Below are 9,390 nucleotides of genomic sequence, written 5' to 3'. Positions count from 1 at the left end.
ACAATTTGTGTCATTCCAGAAGATGTTTATTAATAACCATTCAATATCTTGAAGAAGTCCAATAGGCAGAAGAAATGCATTAGACCAATATATAGAGTAAGAGTACAACACAGAACGGATGAGTTCAAGTCATCCTGCTTTTGTAAGAAGCCTATTTTTCCAAGAGGAAATTATATTCTTTATTTTTTATTGAATAGGCTGACAGTGGGTTTTGTGAATGCCAGTGGATATAAGTGGGAGATCAAGATATGTAACTGGTAGATTTCCCTCACTATCCCCTGGGGTATGTGCAATAACATTTTTGTCCTCAATGCAAGGGCTCATGTAGACTTTACTTTTTGCATGATTTAACTGAAGGCCAGAAACTATACCAAAATCATTCAGAATAGTAGCTAGGTTTCTTACTGAAGTTAAATCATTCCGAAGAAAGATAAGAAGATCATCTGCAAAGATTATATGTGATATATGAATAGGGCCAGCATGAGGTACCATAATACTGCAATCAGAGACCGCATATTCCAACATATAGCTAAGTCCTTCCATTGCAATAGTAAAGAGATATAGAGAGAGTGGATCGCCTTGTCGGATGCCATTCTTGCTCCCAAAAAAACCAATAGGTGAGCCGTTGAAGAGTATTGAAAACTTTGGAGTTTCTAAGCAACATTGAATTCAATTAACCCATTGCTAAGGGAAGTTCATACCGTGGAGCATCTTATAGATAAAGTTCCTATTAACTGAGTCAAAGGTTTTTCGTAGATCAGCTTTAAAACAGATTTTTGTCCCTTTTCCTTTTAAGTGCAGATCCTTGACTAAGTCATTAGCAAGTAGAATATTATTATGTATACTTCTCCCTTTGATGAAAGCAGCCTTATTTGGACTAATTATCTTGTGTATTACCTTTTGCAATCTATCTGCTAACAATTTGGAGATGATCTTTTAAATAAAGTTGCATAAAGATATGGGTCGATAGTTCTCTAGTGAATCAGCCCCTGCATTCTTGGGAATTAAAGAAATAAAAGTGCAATTCATCTCTCTAAGAATATGACCTGAAGAGAAAAAATGTTGGCAAGCTTTAATCACATCATTTCCAATAATAGACCATGTAGTTTGGTAAAATTCAGTAGGAAATCCGTTTGGACCAGGGCTTTTGTGCTTTGGTGACTTAAAGACAACTCTTACTATTTTGTCATCTGTAATTGGGGCATTGAGGATAGAAATGGCACTCGACTCAAGCTTTCTAGTTGGCTCCACATGAATATTATTAAGTTTCCCCGCTTGGTTGAGTAAGGAATAAAAAAATTGCTCAGTGTATGCTTTAACCTCATCTAAATTCTCAATAAGATTGTTATCTTTGTCTCTGCATTTCCTGATGCGGTTAACGGCTCTTCGAGTAGCAATGGAAGCATAAAAAGACTTAGTATTGGAATCCCCTAAAGTAAGCCAATGCTGCCGAGACTTTTGTTTTGCAAAACTTTCCTCCTGCTTTAAGGCTTGCATGAAGTTATTTCTAGCTTCTGTCTCTTTTTCGATAAGATTCTTATCATGGGGCTGAAGTTGTAGCTCATGTTGCATTGCTATTAGTTCCTTTCTGCAAAATTGAACTCGGGTGGTAATATTGCCAAAGGTATTTGTATTCCACTCCTTAAGTGCTGCTTTGTAGGCTTTGAGTTTTTGACATAAGATGTAAGGGGGGGATCCATGCACATTAACATTCCAAGCTGATTTGATAACATCAAGGAACTGAGGATGAGTACTCCACATGTCGAAGAATCTAAACGGTTTCTTGCCTTTCAGTGTTGCTTTATCTGCGTGTATGTACATTAAAGAATGATCAGAAAACAATAGAGCATCATACTCAAGAAGTGAATCAGGGTAAACTATTAACCATTCTTGATTAATCAGACATCTATCGAGTCGAGCCATTATTTTTCTATTAGCAGCACCTTGATTACTCCAGGAGAGCCAATTACCCACTGATTTCATATCAGTCAATGCAGCAGTATCTATGTAATCATTAAAACTCTGAAGCTGACTTTATGAAAGCTGTCTACCCCTCACTTTTTCATTTGTGTACCAAACAGTATTAAAGTCACCAAGAACAATCAAAGGTACATTAAGATAGCCATCTGCAATGTTAGTTAGATCAGACCACAGTGTATTTCTTTCTTGCATACAGTTTGAAGCATATATATCAGTGAAATTGAATTGACAGAAGAACAAACCCAAAACTATACCTCTTCCTATATTGTCTGAGCCTTCCACAACAGAAGTTTCCCATGGTACTAGTGGACAGGAGAAGCATAAGTCAGGAACTTTATCTCTTCTAATATCTTCGGATCCGTCCACAATAGCTCAACGAACTCAGGCCCAAACAAATATCGCTAGTAAGGATATTCTTCCTCAACAAACTCAAGCCGCAACAAACATCGCCAATAAGGATATTCTGTCTCAACAAACTCATGCCCCAACAAACCTCTCTAGCCAGGCTGCTCCAACAAGTACTAACCAGGATATTGTGTAGCAACAATCTTGTCATGATTCAACAAACCCTACCAATCAAGACCACATGATTCAAGGTATTTTAAAGTTTAAACATCTGCAAGCTGTATATAAAGTAGATAAATATAGTAATAAAGCTATAAAAGGTAAGGATATTATGCGGGAGGAAAATACAAAACCAAAGGATAAGAAAAAGGATGGTACAATACATCTAAAGTCGTAGGATGAATACCGTACCACCTTTTTCATTTGTTTATTACTGATGAAGATAACATGCTGGAATATTCGTGGACTTAATAAGACTGAGAAATGTCGGGAGCTCAACAGAATAATCAAGTCTGCCACATGTGATATTGTTATTCTAGTGGAAACAAAAATTAAACAATCGCGCGTTCAAGCTCAAAAGAATTTAATATGGCCGGACACAGAACTGTTTACCAATGACTCAAATGAAACTTTTGGTAGAATATGGGTCTTATGGCATCCTAACTCTATTAATGCTTGGTTTATTTCTGCTACTGATCAATTCATCCATCTTAAGGTAGAGGATAAAAAGAATGGCTGTCAATTCAATTTCACGGGTATATATGCTTCAAACAGTATGCAAGAAAGAAATACACTGTGGTCTGATCTAACTAACATTGCAGATGGCTGTCTTAATGTACCTTGGATTATTCTTGGTGACTTTAATACTATTCGGTACACAAATAAAAAAGAGAGGGGTAGATAGCTTTCAGAAAGTCAGCTTTAGAGTTTTAATGATTATATAGATACTGCTGCATTGACTGATATGAAATCAGTGGGTAATTGGCTCTCCTGGAGTAATCAAGGAGCTGCTAACAGAAAAATAATGGCTCGACTCGATGTCTGATTAATCAAGAATGACTCAAAGCCTGCAAAGTAGCACTTAAGGAGTGGAATACAAATACCTTTGGTAATATTACCACCCGAGTTCAATTTTGCATAAAGGAACTAATAACAATGCAACATGAGCTACAACTTCAGCCCCATGATGAAAATCTTATCGAAAAAGAGACAGAAGCTAGAAATAACTTCATGCAAGCCTTAAAGCAGGAGGAAAGTTTTGTAAAACAGAAGTCTCGACAACATTCGCATACTTTAGGGGATTCCAATACTAAGTTTTTTTATGCTTCCATTGCTACTCGAAGAGCCATTAACCGCATCAGGAAATGCAGAGACAAAGATAACAATCTTATTGAGAATTTAGATGAGGTTAAAGCATACACTGAGCAATTTTTTTATTCCTTACTCAACCAAGTGGGGCAACCTAATAATATTCATGTGGAGCCAACTAGAAAGCTTGATTCGAGTGCCATTTCTATCCTCAATGCCCCAATTACAGATGACGAAATAGTAAGAGTTGTCTTTAAGTCACCAAAGCACAAAAGCCCTGGTCCAGACAGATTTCCTGCTGAATTTTACCAAATTACATGGTCTATTATTGGTAATGATGTGATTAAAGCTTGCCAATATTTTTTCTCTTCAGGTCATATTCTTAGAGAGATGAATTGCACTTTTATTTCTTTAATTCCCAAGAATGTAGAGGCTGATTTACTAGAGAACTATCGACCCATATCTTTATGCAACTTCATTTACAAGATCATCTCCAAACTGTTAGTAGATAGATTGCAAAAGGTAATACACAAGATAATTAGTCCAAATCAGGCTACTTTCATCAAATGGAGAAGTATACATCATAATATTCTGCTAGCTAATGACTTGGTCAAGGATCTGTACTCAAAAGCAAAAGGGACAAAAATCTGTTTTAAAGCTGATCTACAAAAAGCCTTTGACTCAGTTAATAGGAACTTTATCTATAAGATGCTCCACGGTATGAACTTCCCTCAGCAATGAGTTAATTGGATTCAATGTTGCTTAGAAACTCCAAAGTTTTCAATACTCTTCAATGGCTCACCTATTGATTTTTTTGGGAGCAAGAATGGCATCAAACAAGGTAATCCACTCTCTCCATATCTCTTTACAATTACAATGGAAGGACTTAGCTATATGTTGGAATATGCGGTCTCTGATGGCAGTATTAAGGTACCCCATGCTGGCCCTATTTATATATCACATATAATCTTTGCAGATGATCTTCTTATCTTTCTTCAGAATGATTTAACTTCACTAAGAAACCTGGTTACTATTCTGAATGATTTTGGTATAGTTTCTGGCCTTCAGTTAAATCATGCAAAAAGTAAAGTCTACATGAGCCCTTGCATTGAGGACAAAAATGTTATTGCACATACCCTAGGGGTTAGTGAGGGAAATCTACCAGTTACATATCTTGGTCTCCCACTCATATCCAGTAGCATTCATAAAACCCACTGTCAGCCTATTCTGCAAAAAATAAAGAATAGAATTTCCTCTTGGAAAAATAGGCTTCTTTCAAAAGCAGGACGACTTGAACTCATCCGTTCGGTGTTGTACTCTTACTCTATATATTAGTCTAATGCATTTTTTCTGCCTATTTGACTTCTCCAAGATATTGAACGATTATTAATAAACTTCTTCTGGAATGGCACAAATGATAAGACAATGCGTATGGTAAATTGGGACAGCATCTGCAAACCGAAAGATGAAGGGGGGCTGAACTTCAGAAATACTAGAGATTGGAATAAAGCATGTTTGGTAAAGCAATTGTGCGACCTTTTGCAAAATAAATGTTTCTTATGGTCACAATGGGTTTCTGCTAGGTATCTTTTAAAAAATCGATTTGGGAAATTTCAACAAGAACATACCACTCTGCAGCTTGGAAAGGAATTTTAAAGGTAAGGAATTGGCTAATCAAACACATTTCTTATGCAATCTCTACTGGAACTAATACTGATATGTGGTACGATCCTTGGGTGAATGGGAAAAGTATATTTCAATTATATGATGACATAATACGAAAAGACCTTGGGGCTCCCAAAGATTGGAAGGTTTCCGAGTTCATTGCTTACGGTACCTAGTGTCTCCCTACTCCTATTTCTCCTGAAATGTTATCACTTTGGTCGACTATCAAAACTATTCCAATCAGGAGCAACCCTTCAGATGTACTTATTTGGCTTCATGACAATGGTAAATTTAGTGCCACATCCGCATGGAATCAAATTAGGCAAAGAAATAACAAGTGGCTCCCAAGCAGTTGGACATGGGATCGATCGGGATCACAGAGACATTCCTTATGTACATAGCAGGCCCTTCTGAATAAACTACCTACAATAGATAGTATGAAAAGAAGAGGTATCCATCATGTTAACCGATGCTCCCTTTGCATGCAACAAGAAGAAACTGTTGACCATCTCTATTTTGCTTGTGACTATACTAAATGGATATGGAAGGAGATTCTCCAGCGATTCGAACTCAATAGAATGCCGCAACCAAACTTGCATCAAGAATTAGCTGACCTCATGCAATGTTTTTCAAGAAAAGGGCCTCTTACACAATTGACAAAGGTTATATTCAGATGCGCTATTTGGTGGATGTGGAAGGAAAGATGTAGCAGAATCTTTGAGTGTCAACACACAAACAATGCTCAGCTCTTGACAGAGATTATTAGAGACTAAGATCATGTATGGAGAACGATCTCAAAATGGAGCACCTTACAAAGAGAGAAAAAGTTATTTTTATCAAATTCAATTTTGCTAGTAGCTAAAGATCTTGGGCATGATGTCAAAAGCTATACCCACAGGAAATCTTGGCATATCTGAACTTTAAATTTTATTTGTTGGCCACAGTTAAGAGTTATAATCTACAGTATGTGTAGTCATAACTACCGCATGAGTACTCTATGAGTTATCTAGCTTCGTCTATAACTTGTATAGACAAAGCTATTTGTAGAAACTTTACACAAAATCAATTTACTTTTCTTTATCAAAAAAAAAAAATGAATTGACAGCCATTCTTTTTGTCCTCTACCTTAAGATGGATGAATTGATCAGTAGTAGAAATAAACCAAGCATTAATAGAGTTAGGATGACATAAGACCCATATTCTACCAAAAGTTTCATTTTAGTCATTGGTTAACAGTTCTGCGTCCAGCCATATTAAATTCTTTTAAGCTTGAACGCGCGATTGTTAAATTTTCGTTTCCACTAGAATAACAATATCACATACGGCAGACTTGATTATTCTGTTGAGCTCCCAACATTTCTCAGTCTTATTAAGTCCACGAACATTCCAGCATGTTATCTTCATCAGTAATAAACAAATGAAAAAGGTGGTAAGGTATTCATCCTACGACTTTAGATGGACTGTACCATCCTTTTTCTTATCCTTTGGTTTTGTATTTTCCTCCCGCACAATATCCTTACCTTTTATATCTTTATTCCTATATTTATCCACTTCATCTACAGCTTGTGACGACACTGTAGCGGCGACCAGATCTAGGGCGATCTGTAGCGGCGACGACACTATAGCGGTGACCAGATCTAGGGCGACGGTACTGTAGCGGCGACGACACTATAGCGGCGACTAGATCTCCCTAGGGCGATCTGACTCTTGCAGCGTCAGCTTTCTCCCACGGGCGACGACACTGTAGCGGCGACCAGATCTAGGGCGACGGTACTGTAGCGGCGACGACACTATAGCGGCGACCAGATCTCCCTAGGGGGATCTGACTCCTGCAGCGTCGGCTTTCTCCCACGGGCGACGGGCGACGACACTGTAGCGGCGATCAGATCCCCCAAGGGCGACGGTACTGTAGCGGCGGCGACGACACTATAGCAGCGACCAGATCTAGGGCGACGGTACCGTAGCGGCGACAACACTGTAGCGGCGACGAGATCTCCCTAGGGTGATCTGACTCCTGTAGCATCGGCTTTCTCCCACGGGCGACGGGCGACGACATTATAGCGGCAATCAGATCTCCCAAGGGCGAAGGTACTGTAGCGGCGACGACGATACTGTAGCAACGACCAGATCTAGGGCGACGGTACTATAGTGTCACGCCCCCCCCCCCCGAATTATCACATTCAAGAAGTGTGACCCTGTCTAAAATCAATAATATTATAATTCATCATCAATTCAATCCAGGATCCAATCTAACAATTTGAGGATGCTAAGAATCATTCAAAAATCAATATTCACAATTCATAAACATGTACGTTACATAAATCATAATCCACTTCACTTAGAGATTCACAAAATTCAAAGGCAACTCAACTAAACATCAACCACAACACAAATCCATAAACATAGAAGTATATACAATCACAAAAAGATAATTATTTACCATGAGTTCGTATCCTTATAAACTTAAACTTATCATTCCATACACATGAGCGGTCCTTTAAACTTTTACAACACATAAGTATCAACAGATCCTTAATATTACATCAGAAGTAAAGTTTACTATACAACAAAAACCATCATCCAACAAAATTAGCTCAAAAATCTTCTAGCCTTTCACTGCTTTAACCCAATTCTAGCTTTTCAGTGCGTGACAAGCTACCCTGAAAAATTTATATAGCAACGGGGTGAGCATAAAGAGCTCAACAAGTGTCTAACATATCCATGGCGATAGGAGAAGTTCAAGCAGGCTTAGTATCAAGTTACAAAAGTAGAAATACAAGTGTTCATTTGAAGTCATCTCATTTGATATAAAATCACAAAGGTTTACCTCATTCAAAAATAGGCATTAGACATAACAATAGGAGAAAGGAAATTGGAGCATTTCATTGGCAAAAGAAGCATTTAGGCATGTATCAAATGGCACATAAAGCATTTAGGCACATATCAAAGGCATAAGAGTGTTTGGGGGCATAATAATGACAAACGAAACACTTCAAAGTATAACAAGTGAACCGAATAATAAACACAAGCTGTATGTGATTTTTGATGTAGCATGCATTCCATTTTTATCCAAAGCATAATATGAACTCATAAACAAAGCTTTGGATATCATATCAATAAACATAGAGGGCACTGTGGGACCATATACATAATGTGATTCATCCATTTCTGGATGACCACCAAGCATAAGTCTCCCACGTCTGGGAGCTCCATCCACCCACGTCTGAGTGAAGTCAATGGGGCCGGCAGAGCAATCGCGGGCTCTAAGCATAACTCCCTTTACCATTTCTGGCAAAGGTTCACAATATCCCACAAGACACTAGAGTACAAAAGGGTAGTATGAACAATAACATTGACACATATCAGAAGCACATGCGGAACAACGAAGATATGCATGTGCCTTTATCAAACAAGGAAATGCAAACAAAGCATTATATAATAAATTTCAGTTATACAATAATTTCAGGATGAACAATACAAGAACTTCAAAGGACTAATATCAAGCTCAATTGAAGAAGAATTTAGCAGAAATCATATTTCCAATAGGATGAAAATTGAATAGGCAAAACCCAACAAAGTTTTCAATTCTAATAGAATTTGAATGGTACATTTCCTGAATTGTTTGAGTGACCAAGCATGCTCCAAATTACTAAAAATAGGTGTCATTGGAAAGTAGTATCAATCTATTTTCGGATGAACTCAGATTTATAATTTTTTGAGTTCTTAACAGGAAGTTACAACAAATAGAGTAAAGGAAGGTCAGAATTGATCATCTCTGTTTTGCAGAATTGATAGAGTCAATTTAAACAGATGTTTCAGAAGGCAAACATACTTCAAAATTACTAAATTATTTGTCAAAAGAAAGATATGTGAATCTAGTTTTAAAAGAACCAAGCTTTTTATAATTCAGAATTTTTTCTAGAGAGTTACGAACAATTTAGTAACAGAAGATCAGATATTTTAGTCCCTATTTTACAGAATCTGTAGGGTTAATTGAAACAGAAGTCCTAGTAGGCATTTAAACTCCAAATCATTCAATCTTAGTGTCAAAATAAAGATATTTGAGTCTACTTTCAAATGGATTATGTTTTG

Source organism: Musa acuminata, chromosome BXJ2-11 (genome assembly GCF_036884655.1).
Source record: "Musa acuminata AAA Group cultivar baxijiao chromosome BXJ2-11, Cavendish_Baxijiao_AAA, whole genome shotgun sequence".
Classification (NCBI taxonomy): domain Eukaryota; kingdom Viridiplantae; phylum Streptophyta; class Magnoliopsida; order Zingiberales; family Musaceae; genus Musa; species Musa acuminata.
The sequence above is the reverse complement of the archived record's forward strand: the minus strand, read 5'-3'. Positions refer to the sequence as shown.